Below are 12,433 nucleotides of genomic sequence, written 5' to 3'. Positions count from 1 at the left end.
GATAAATAATGTATATGTTTTTAGGATAATTATGTCCCGTGTAATATTTGGTACATACTTATCCTACAAACATATTTATTGTTGACCTGAAATTCAAGTTTAAGTGAAATCTTGTATTTTACCTGTCAACTCTGATATAAAAAATGTTTATTTTTATATAAAAATATGTATATTTTTATATACATATATAAAGAGCTATAGGACTTACCACATTGCATTGTTTTCTGTAATAATGACTTAAGATATTCACAAAGTATATAAAAATTTGAATAAGAGAGTCTTGATTTAAGGGGGTTAAGGACTAGCAGTGACCACTCAAACTAAATTCAAGAAACCAATGTAAATATGGTTAACATTCTGGGAGAAACTACATAGTACTAAAACGTAATCATGTAAAAGGAATGGAAATCCTAACAATCTGGATCCTCTAACTGTCCCAAGAACTGGAAGCAGCTGATGGCTGGGGATGAAGGTTTTGCCTATCCAGAGCACATTTCACACAAAGAGGAATGATAACACACTTTATTTTGCAGAGTACTGTTGCGCATACCATGCCATTTTGTTCTCCCATAGCCCTGGCACAGCTGAGAGAATTCATAATAAGGCAGGCAAGCACACATTTCTCACCTATAACCACTGGAAGATAAGGCCAGGAAAAGGTGAATGGATCACCCCATGTTTAACTCCTGGTAAATAGCAAGTCCTTATCTTCAAGTTCAGTGGGTTATTCCAAGCCCAAGTGAGATATCCTGTTGGGCTTAGCCAACCCTCAAATCCAGCTTGTTGTTACCTAAGAGGTCTGAGAAGTCACTCCCACTCAATAAATATTTGTTGACTAATGAACATTTTCTTCGTCTGTTCAAGTGTTTATCAAGTGAGTTCCATGTACCCAATCATAGTCTCTGAGGTATATAGAGATAGTATGAAATATGACCTCTGTCTTTCAGGTTTAAAATCTAGTTAGAGGGGTGCCTGGTGGCTCAGTCAGTTAAGCATACAATTCTTGTTTTGGCTTGGGTCATGATCTTGGGGTCCTGGGGAGAGCCCCACATCACAACAGGCTCTGTACAATAGGGAGTCGGCTTCTCTCCCTCTCCCTCTGCCCCCCAACTTGGGTGTGATTCCTCGCTCTCTCTCTCTCAAATAAATAAATTAATCTTTAAAAAAAATCTACTTAGAAGACCAACACACGTGGGTCAAGACTTCAGGGAAGGGCTGTATTTCTAAGCCAAAACACTACAAAATAGTATTAACAGAATGATTCTAATTTATGTATTTTTAGTTATGCTGAGGAAGAAAACCCTGGATATAAACTACATCTTTGTGATTTTCTTTTTTTTACAAAAAAAAAATTTGTAAAAATTTTTACAGTGGATAAGAAAGACACATCAAGAAAAAATATCTTGTTTTGTTGTTTTTAAAGAAGATATTTTTCAGAAGAACAGAACTTAGAAATGTGGCCTTCTAAAAACGTTGTAGGTGATTCTAGAGCTGCCTTCTCTGCCATGTGGCTCATGCAAATTTCCATGTGGCGTATTTCACTCCATATTTTGAGGGCTTGATATAGGAAAAAAATGTAAGATGTCTTAATGATTTTAATATTGATTTTTACAAGTTGCAATGATAATGTTTTGGATATATTGGGTTACATAAAATAAAATTAATCTCACTTGCTTCTTTTTACCTCTTAAAATATGATTACTAGAAAAAAAATTAAGGAGTAAAAGGTATTTTAATAAGTTGATGTTGCATTACTATTTCATTTCTCAGAAAAATTCCAGAGATATCGGGGCAAATCAAACTTGGCATGCCAATTAAGAAAAGGACAGCACAACTACCTAAGATAGGCAAGGCTAAGAGCTACTGTCTGACCTGCAGCACACAGCAACCTTTTTCCCAGGATTATCCTAGGCCTATCCAGAACACCAGTATCATAGACACAAAAGGGTCATTCCTGGGTTGTCCTTACCCAGGAAGAAAGATGGAGGCAACTTAGCACAAGATTTTTTAAGGATATACTCAAATGAAAATGTCTAAGAGAAAATGTCTTCCTTAGGACACAAAGGGAAAATATAATGGGCATAAGAGAACCGTACGACTGTTGTCCGTGACCTCTGTGGACAATTGCCTGAATCCCACCTGCACATGAATGGGGCAACAGGGCTGAGTTCAGTGGGGGATGTGTGTTTTTGTGGTGTATGTGGCAGTGTCTCTGGGGTTGGGGGCTATAAAAATGAGAAAGCAAATAGAACAGGATGGACACAGAACAGAATAATCAAGATTAATGCGGCCTCTAACTGGATCCATTTTGTCATGGTCCCCCCCCCCCCCATCCCCCAGGCCCTCAACAATCACAGAGACTTCGGGAATGCACCACACACAATCAATTAGTTCAAAGACAGGCCACATGGAACTGATTTGTTAAATAACACCCCTCCTTTACCCTCAGCCTCCAGCATCCTCCCTTAGAGTGGTAGAGGCAAGGAAGACCTAACGACTGGGAGGAATCCCCAACAATTTTCCAGGGAAGAAGTCAGGCTAGTCCCAAAGGGGTTCTTCTTTTAGGGTTTTTGGGAAACTTCAGACACTGGAATTTTTATTAGTATTGGCAATGTTTGGAGCAAATTCAGCTCCGGGAGCTGCACGGTTGGGCACAAGAGGGGTTCCACCAATTGCCTCAATTCCTTCCACGGTAGCAACTTGGCCGAAGGGTTCAGTGGTTGGTGGAGTTGATCCCAAGGTTCCATCTGGCATCATAGTGGCAGGTCCTGGAGGAGCTGGGGGACCAGCTGGTACTGGATCAGGGGGCACAGCACCTCCCATAGCCATCTGGTCCACCGCGTCTCCTGTTCTCTTGCCTTAGGGCATGTTCCCTTAAATCCTTCCTGCCATTGCCGCATCTCTTCCTCATGCACCTATGCTCCAAATCCTGTCTGAGCTCCAGTTGCTTTCCTTTCTGCACTTCTTGGTTGTGCAACATTTCCATCCTCCAACGTTCTCCTTGTTGCCTCGTCAAATCCTGTCTCATTAGCGTGACCTGGTGCTCATGGTGAGTGGCCTCCGTCTTCACCTCCAGCTTCTCACCAGCTTCCTTGATGTTGCGGTCTGCTTGGTCCTGCTGCTTTTCCATCTCAGTGAGTGTCTTCCAGCTCCTGGCATACTCATACTCCAAGGAGCCAGGCTGTGCAAATCTGGGCGGGTGCTCTTGCTCCTTTTGAAAATGCTGGTTCTTTATCACCAGCTTCTCTGGAAGTCCTCTTCATCATCCAACTGGTCCATGGGCTCCACAGTCATGGGCCGGGGAAATGTGATTAGCGGGAAGGAACTTTCACTGCACCTGTCCAGAACCTTCCGAGCTGGTGGCTTCCCTACAAGTTCAACAATGTCTTTTCCTGAGTGCCTTTCTTCATCACCCACGATGACTTCAGCCGGCCTTTTCTATCTGGCCAAACACAGAAAAGGCTTCCTTCCCTAGCTCATTGGCAACATACTGAGGAAGGTTTCTGTCTGTAAGAGAATGCACTGGGGCAAGCAAAGCGCACGTGCAGTGGCTTTCCAGAGAGTGGCATGCTGTCCAGCTCTGCTCTGGCAATTTCTGTATGGTTCCTGTTCCCAAGCAGATAAAGCCAAACCTCTGTTCTGTGAATGCAGACTTCGCTTGCCTTCCCTTCTGTCTCAGTTTCCTTCTATCCTCAGTGACGTCACGAGGAAGATTGCCCACAAACCATCAACTATGAAGGTCTTCTCTCCTGGTTTCCTAAAATTCCCCAGGTCAAGAGTCAAGCCTTCATTTGGGCTGCTGGGTTGATGCCCATTGGCAGGCACTGGTGGCCATGGTGGCTGCTGCTGGTGTTGCTGCTGATGCTTCGTTGAAATATGGTTTTGCTTCCCCAAGTAAAAGGTTTTATTACTCTGCATATCTGTACCTCTCGACTGACTCCTCTGCCCTCAGAGTAACAGCAATGCTACACAGCCTCTACCATCCCTAGATTGATGACTAGAAAATGTTTAAATGACATGCATAGTTTGCATTGGTTTTCACATCATGTTTCCATGGAACAGTGGGGCTCTAAGCGGATAGACCTTCTACGTGGGAATTGGATTTTCTAGAAAATGCTACAGATGTACCCTTGGGGTGTCCACACAGCCCTAGGAAGTTCTACCTGGGCATGCTACCAAACAGTGAGTTATTTCTATTTAAAATCAGGGGAGGGACATCTGGGTGGCACAGCTGGTTGGTTAAGTGTCTGACTCTTGGTTTCAGCTCGGATCTGATCTCAGTGTCATGGGATCGGGGCTCTGCACTGAGCTCTCTCCCTTGTTCTCTGCCTCCCCACCCCCTCCCCGAGCTCTCTCTCTCTCACAGAAATAAATAAATCTTTTTAAAATTAAATAAAATTAGGAGAAAGTCTCAGCGACAGGAATCAGTGAGTCCAAGTCAGGAATCATTGAGTAGGGTACTTGGAATTTGCATTTTTAAGATCTTTCTCTACATGGTATGTTCTTTTCCCCTACAGTGTTTTGAATTTTCAAAAATACAAAGCAGGATCGAATTTCTACAGTTTGTGGAATAGACTCTATCTACAAGTTAAAGGGGGTTCAGAGGCGGGCGATGGATGGGTATTTAAGAGAGGTTCCTGGATGCGGTGCTACATACACTGAATCTGGAAGGACAGTGAGTTTTTTGAAAAATGTGAGAACATTTTTCAGGCTCTCAGCCCTGCTAGCATCCCGGGCGGAAGAGACATACTGAGCAGGACAGCAGGTGGCTGAGAACCCAAGTATGCCTGTCTTAACTGCCGCCCACACCGATCACTGTTTAACTTCTTTGAGCCTTGGTTTCCTCGTCTGGAATGCAGAGATAATAATGCCAACCTCAGTGTGCTGTTGCAAGGAGGAAATGCAATACTTTCTGCAAAGTACTCAGCACTACAAAAGCACTCCACAGAGTGACTATTATTATTGTCATTATTACTAACGGAAACTAAAGCTGTCTCGGCAAGAGAGGACCAAAACCTGAGAGTTTGGGAAACCACTCAGAGAAGTTAAGAAACACGAAGTGCACAGGATGGATTCAAGAGAAGACCCAGACCCCGAGAGGTCCGTCACAAGGCTGATGTGAACCAGGTGGGAGGTGGTGTGGTCCCTTTCCTGGAGCTGCTGGAACAAATTACCACAAACTCGGGGGCTTAAGACAACAGTAATGCACTGTCTCAAAGTACTGCGGGCTAGAGGTCTGAAATCAAGGTGTCAGCGGGGCCATATGCTCTTCTGAACCTTTCAGGGAGCATCTGGTCCTCACCTCATTCAGGTCCTCACCTCATTCAGCTTCTGGTGGCTTGGATCTGGCTTGGGGCTACATCACTCCCAATGTCAAGGTCAGCATCTTCACATTTTTTTTAAGAGTTTATTTATTTATTTGACAGAGAGAGAGAGAGAGAGAGAGAGAGAGAGAGAGATCGCAGGGAGGCAGACATAGAGAGGAGGAAGCAGGCTCTCCGAGGAGCAGAGAGCCAGATGTGGGGCTCGATCCCAGGACCCTGGGATCATGACCTGATCATGACCTGAGCCGAAGGCAGAGGCTTTAACCCACTGAGCCACCCAGGCGCCCCAAGGTCAGCATCTTCAAAACTCTGTTTTCTTCTCATCGACTCCTCCTGTGGCGTCTGTCAAATCTCCCTTGGTTTCCCTTTGGTCGATGTGATTGCACTTAGACCCACCCAGATAATAAACAAAAGCTCAGGATCTCGAGATCTTCACCTTGATTACATCCGTCCTTTGAGTTCACAGGTCGCCTTTTAAAGTAAGCTATTTATCACAAGCTTCTTATCTTTGGGGGATTTTTCACCCCACCGCGGGTGGTAAGGACCTAGAGAGAGCAGATTTTTTTTTTTTAAACACTCCTGGAGCTCCCAATCACGGGGATATTAACCCCTGGTGCGCTGGGTTCTAGGTGAGTGGCCAAAGGCTGGCTTGGGGTGGGGGAAGAACTTACCAGTAGCTATTTGCCAGGTGGGATGCTTACTGGGATGCCAGTACAACCTAGCAGAATATTAAGCCTGAGTGTGGGATAGAAAAGGAGAGAAAGAGGCAGCTGTGAGAGACTTTGTAGAGGCAAAACGGATGAGCCTGGTTATGAAACACGACGCTTAACAGACACCATATAAAGAGAGAAATTGACAAGGGACAGAAGAAGGAAAATGTTCACCCTTAGCCCAGAAGGCTGATCGATAGCCTGCAGAGTTCCAATAAGGATCAGATACATGCTGGTTGCTACATTCTTTCTTTTTTTTAAATTTTTTATTATGTTCAGTTAGCCAGCATATAGTACATAATGAGTTTTTGATGCAGCGTTCAATGATTCATTAGTTGTGTATAATACCCAGTGCTCATCAGATCACATGCCCTCTTTGACACCCATCACCTGGTCACCCCATCCCCCCCAGTCCCGTCCTTTCTGTAACCCTCCGTTTGTTTCCCCGAGTCCAGAGTCTCTCATGGTTTGTGTGTCTCTCTCTCTCTGATTTCTCCCCATTCAGTTTTCCCTTCCTTCCCCTGTAATCCTCCCCACTATACCTTATGTTCCACATACGAGTGAAACCATATGATAATTGTCTTTCTCTGCTTAACTTATTTCACTTAGTCTAATCTCCTCCATTCCCATCGATGTGGATGCAAATGGTGGGTATCCATCCTTTGTGATGGCTGAGTAATATTCCATTGTGTATATAGACCACGTCTTTATCCATTTGTCTGTTGAAGGGCATCTTGGCTCTTTCCACAGTTTGGTTATTGTGGACATTGCTGCTATGAACATTGGGGTCCAGGTGCCACTCTTTTCATTACATCTGTATCTTTGTTGCTACCTTCTTAAAGGGTCTCACGACTTCCTGTCCATCTCACCAACAATCAATATCAAACTGAATGATAAGCATCAGAGAAATCTTGCAAAAGTAGTTTATGGGTAGAAAGTTGAAGAAGATATTTAGGATCTAATACTCCTGCACATTCCACTCCTCCCCCCACCCCCCGCCTTGAGCACTAAGCATATAACCACCAGCTTAATACAACAAAAAGGCAGCTCTTTCTACTCATGGGCCCTTCCCCATGCTACTTAAATAAACTTGGGAAGTTGCACTATACAGTGTCTCGAGAATTCTTTCTTGACCATTGGGTTCCATGACCCCCCAGCAATATCCCTATCCTTAAGAAAGTTATAAGGGCTTATTGTCCAAGTCATCCAACATTGAGGCTTCCAGGATGGGTCCCAGTGTCATGTTCTGGATTCCAGTTCCTGGTGCTGCGGGAACAGCAGAGGACCCTGCCTAGCAGACATTAATGAATTCACTTCTCAGTCTTCAGACCTGGGGAGGATCCTGGTGTGAAGCTGCCAGTGACTGCAGGGTGTCAGAACAGACTGTTTACCAAGCTCCTGCAAACACGCAAATATCACTAAACCCAGGGGACTGCTCTAAATTAGGAGAAAACAGGTTCTTTCAAGACAGTTAGTGCCCCTGCCAGAAACTACTAATAGAGGGCTGCTTTTCAGTACCCTGTGAGCTGATTAGGAGGTTGATGGGTCCTAATTAGAATGTGAGGTTTATTCATCTGTAAACTTGCAAAAGGAATGCTCTCTAGGGAATGTGAATCAGAAAGAATTGTTGTTTCCCACAGGCCTGGATTAACAAAAAACAAGATATTTTGCTTCTGTTTTTCCTCGTAAGCAGGTAGACTGGAAGAGAGATTATTTCTTGATGATCCTTTTCAAATACTTATTAGACATCAGTACAGGCTTCAGTGACCTAGCAAATCAGCTTCCAGTATTTTCAATGAGAAAATGATATGAACGCTCATTAAAGGTGCATAATTTGATCCACGGGCCAAGAAATTCAGAACTGAGGTCGGCAGCACCTTAGACACCATTCTTTGCATGGATGAGTAATCGTGACGGGGACTGTATGCTTGATCAGAAAAAATCTCTGGTGAACGTTACTGAATAAGAATTAGATGGGCAAAATTTGCATTTATTGCAAAAGTGCGGTTTGTTTGCTATAAACATGAGACAGTTATAGCACGGCGTGGTAAGGCCAGGCCTCACTCCACGCACCCCTGTCCCCACGTGATCAATGTGAATTTATTTATTTTTGCTGTTATGCAAATATGGGAAACAGGCTCAAAATGAAATAGACTCACCATCCAAAAACAACTGAGTCCTGCTCTGTACAGACACTCACTAAATGTCACACAGATGAAGAACAACAGCCCTTGCCTTCCAGGAGTTAACAATTTAACAATCAACTTTCATTGCCTAGGCAAAAATTATTTCCATTTCATTACATTCATTTGTTACAGATGCTTACATTTGATTTCTCAGGAGAATAGGAGTAAGACTTCAGAAAACGCTTCGACCTATATTTTCTGAATCCCTATCTCTAGCTAATCCCAGAAGTCCCCCTTCACAGCTGAACACTCCATTGGTTTTGTTTTTTCTCAAGGAACGTGTAATAAATCCCAAGGATCAGGACTGTTTAATCCTTAGCCACACGCTTTAATGAAATGCCCTAGGGTTAGGCCAATTGTAGCAACTCCATCTTCCCGCATTTAGACACCCCCAAACTGCCTTCCCCTCCAGATATCCCCAACATCTACTCCTGGCAAGGCTTGTCCTGGATGAATGGACATCAGTCACAGGACGAAAGATGGGCCAGCAAGAAGACACCTGGCCCTAATTTAGTTATTTTTCACACTCCAACAAAAGAGGAACGTGGGACTGAGTCTGAGTCATAACTAGAGTAAGAAATGAGAATGAAGCAGTGTACCAGCCATAAGGAGAGCCCCCAAATCTCCTAACCCAAGAGGAGCCAAGGACCCAGGGCTGCGCTCTGAAATCCCTCACAGGCTTCCTTCCCCCAAGGCCAGCATCTCCCGGAGGCTCCTGTGGTCACTACGCACAGCCAGGATAGGAAGACAAGCCTTTCAGTGGGAAGTACAGGGCTCTTCCGGCAGGAAACTTTGCCCAAACTTCCTTAGATTTGCATTGCCAGCTAGATCACTTCCTCTCTGGGGTCAGACTTCTATCAGGGTCTGAGGGCTTTTCAAGCCTCTCCCGGCTTCCTATCTTTTTCTTCCAGGCATTTCCCCTAATTAATTTCTTGCACTTTTAATGGATCTTGGTAATAGCTTCTTAGAGGACATGGAATAACATAAGTGGGGATCCACCAGGAAGAGCAGAAAGCACCCAGGGGAGGAAGGAACAGGAAACATAGTATTGATTTAAAAAACCAAACTCACTTCCCGAAATACGGGCCACCGTGTGAGGCTTTAATGAGGCTTTCTCAGGGCTCACAGGGGTGGCTTTGTGATCTGCGTAATTGGCCAGGCTGGACTACATTTCCCAGGATTCCTTTTCCTTCTATGTTTCAGGTTAATAGAGGCTCCAAGGGACGTTGTCTCGCGAGAGAGGGAAGAAGGCAACGGGGCGGCAGCCATCTTGTCAGGCCCCTCTTCTTGCTGTCGATCACCCCAATGAAGCTCAGGTAAAGCTGCTGGTGGGCCCGGGCTTTCGCTACCCTTCCGCTGGGTCTCCCTTCCTTTAGTTTGTCCGCATCCTGTGGCGGATGTATCCTTGTTCAGCAGTGTGGTACAGGGCGTCCGCTTCTGCAGGGTCCCTTCATCGATAAGGTCGGGGGAACAAACAGGACATGGGTTTCAGTCTCCCCACGTGGTGTTCCAGCTCCTGCTTCTGGGGATTCTGGCCTGCCCTCGTGACTGCCCCTTCTGGACTGTCTTATGAATTTCGAGCGCCAGCGTTGGTCAAGACAGCCTTGTGGAGCGTGCCTGGCAAGGTGCCCCTAATTGTGCAAGTCCGTTCCTAAGAATTCACGTACATTTTTCAGTCATAGATACATGAACATCCATACCTATATGCCCTTCCTGGTTAAACCCGGAGTGATGCACTCGTGATGTGTCCTCCCCTCGCCCCTTTTCTTCAGGGCAGCGGTACACGTTAGGAAGCGGAATAGGCCTTAGGGCTTCAAAGAACACGATGCCAGCCCTAGGCTCTGCTGCTTTAGCCAGACCTGCACGTCAGCCACACAGAGGAAGGGAGAACTGCATTGTGAAGACAAGTGTGCATTCCCAGGCACCTGGCAGAGGGGCGAGATTCATGATTAATGATTTGTTTTCGAAACTAAATTATATCCAGCTTTGTGCCCTCACCTCCCTAGCTGGGAGGACCTCCCAAAGCGGTTATTCCTGGGTCGCTTAGCACCACCACTTACCCTTACTACCTCGGCATGGTAGAGACTCGGAATCCCGGGGCTCATAGAAATGGACTGGAGCCTGGTCCTTAGTCCCGAGTGGGTGCTGTCCCTTGCTTCCTCTTGTTTCCCAGTGCCACTGTGGAGCCTGATCCTCTTCAACTATGGGACATAACTGCCACTAAGAGAAGCCTCTCAACATTCCAGTGAGCGTTAGCCTAGGTCCCAAGGCTTCAAAGCCAAGAAGTCCATGGATAAGTTCCAGAGAGCCGTATGCCACATCATCAGAGGGGTGCATGCCGCGGGTATCATCTCCCCCACCTACAGAACCTTCCATCCTGCAAACCTCAGAACCCAATTCTCTTGGGTCCACCTACATCTCAACCCACTCTTTGCCTCCTGTAACTTTCTGTTTTCCAAAATCCTGTGTGTCCTGTGTCCTGCTCCTGCCTCCTGCTCCCCACCTCCGGATTTAGAGAAATCCGGAGGGGATGTTACCTTTTACTTCACTCCTGATAAATCTGTAAATACTACCATTTTTTTAAAAAGTTTTTAACCTATGGTATTAAAAATCAAAATAACTTTTATGCTAAGTGAAATAAGTCTGAGAGAGAAAGACAATTACCATATGATTTCACTTATGTATGGAATTTAAAAAACAAAGAAACAAAAACTGGACTCTTTAATACAGAAAACACACTGGTGGTTGCTGAAAGGGAGGCAGGTTGGGGAAGCGGGTGGGGAATGGGGAAAAGGGATTTAGAGGTGCCAAAAAAAAGTTAGGATACCTTTAGTTGGAAGGATGGAAGTAGAAATTAGAGAGATCACAATGTGGGCTTTGGGGATGTGGACAGTCTGTTGTTTCTTCATCTGGGTGATCATTAATGATAATCCATTGAGCTGTGCATTTATGATTTGTGTGCTTATCTCCATGTCTCATCCTTCAGTCTTTTAAAGTTTAAGAAAATCCAAATGCTATGCGGCACCTAGGTGGCTCATTGGTTAAAGCCTCTGCCTTCGACTCAGGTCATGATCCCAGGGTCCTGGGATGGAGCCCCATGTCGGGCTCTCTGCTCAGCAGGGAGCCTGCTTCCTTCCTCTCTCTCTCTCTCTCTCTCTCTCTCTCTCTCTCTCTGCCTACTTGTGATCTCTCTTTGTCAAATAAATAAATAAAAATCTTTAAAAAAAAAATTCAAATGCTAAAAAGGTATACGGTTGAAAAAAAAATCCCTTTCCCACACATACATTCTATGCCCCATTTCCCCTCTGTAGGTGAATAGTGTATTTAGGAATTCCCTCCAGTACCTTGTAAGCATTGGGGGACTTTAGAGCTGTTCCACTTCTTCGGGGCACATGGTCTCATCGCATTTCCTGACCCTCCTGAGGTTGGATAGGGGTATGTGCCTAGTTCTGGCCAGTAGGTTGTAAGCAGAAATGATGTGGGTCACTTCTGGGCTGGGGCATTCAGTTGCCAGAATGAGATCCTCTGGACTTCTCTTTGCCTCCTGCCACAGTGACCTGCCATTTTTTAGTTCCTGTTCTCCATCAACTTTGGTCTCAGAGGGTATGACAAGGGGCCACTGAGTAACAGACACAGGCAAAAGGCATGAGCAAGAAATAAATGATGTTTTAAGCCACTGAGAGTTGGAGATTGGTAGTGCACTGATTCACAGCGGTACCTCCTGGAGAGGTAGGAGTGTGTGTGTGTGTGTGTGTGTGTGTGTGTGTGTGTATGTGGTCTGTATATCTCTGGAGAGTACACCAAGACAAGAAAGTTAAAGTAGAAACACAATTATAAAAGGAAATATGCGTATAGTCAATGTATTTGTGTCTGTTAAGGTATTTTCAGCTTTGTGTGTAGAAACCCAAGCTGAAGATTGCTCTGCACAGTAAGAGTATTGCTAATATAAGAGACGTGTGGTGGTCCCAGGACTGCTTAGTTCTGCTGCTCAACAGTGCCATCAAAGACCCAGATTTTTTCTGCCATTCTTGGTGTGTTGGCTGACTCCTGTTTTGGCTACAAGAGAGTCATATAATTCATTCCTCCTTCCCTTCATCCCCTTCTCTCTCTCTCTCTCTCACACACACACACACACATCCGGAGACAAATAAGAGACCAACAAAATGCAGAAAGTGACAAAAGCAGCAGCTCGAGCCTATTCAGGATATGACCA

The 12,433-nt window shown here is 45.0% G+C and overlaps 1 pseudogene; it reads right to left on the bottom strand.

The window, feature by feature from the left end:
- Nucleotides 1-2,580: 2,580 nt before the first annotated feature.
- On the bottom strand, nt 2,581-3,918 carry LOC123942254 (annotated as a pseudogene).
- Between the last annotated feature and the right edge of the window lie 8,515 nt (nt 3,919-12,433).

The sequence above is a fragment of the Meles meles genome, chromosome 5, assembly GCF_922984935.1.
Source record: "Meles meles chromosome 5, mMelMel3.1 paternal haplotype, whole genome shotgun sequence".
In the NCBI taxonomy this organism is placed as follows: domain Eukaryota; kingdom Metazoa; phylum Chordata; class Mammalia; order Carnivora; family Mustelidae; genus Meles; species Meles meles.
The sequence above is the reverse complement of the archived record's forward strand: the minus strand, read 5'-3'. Positions and strand labels throughout refer to the sequence as shown.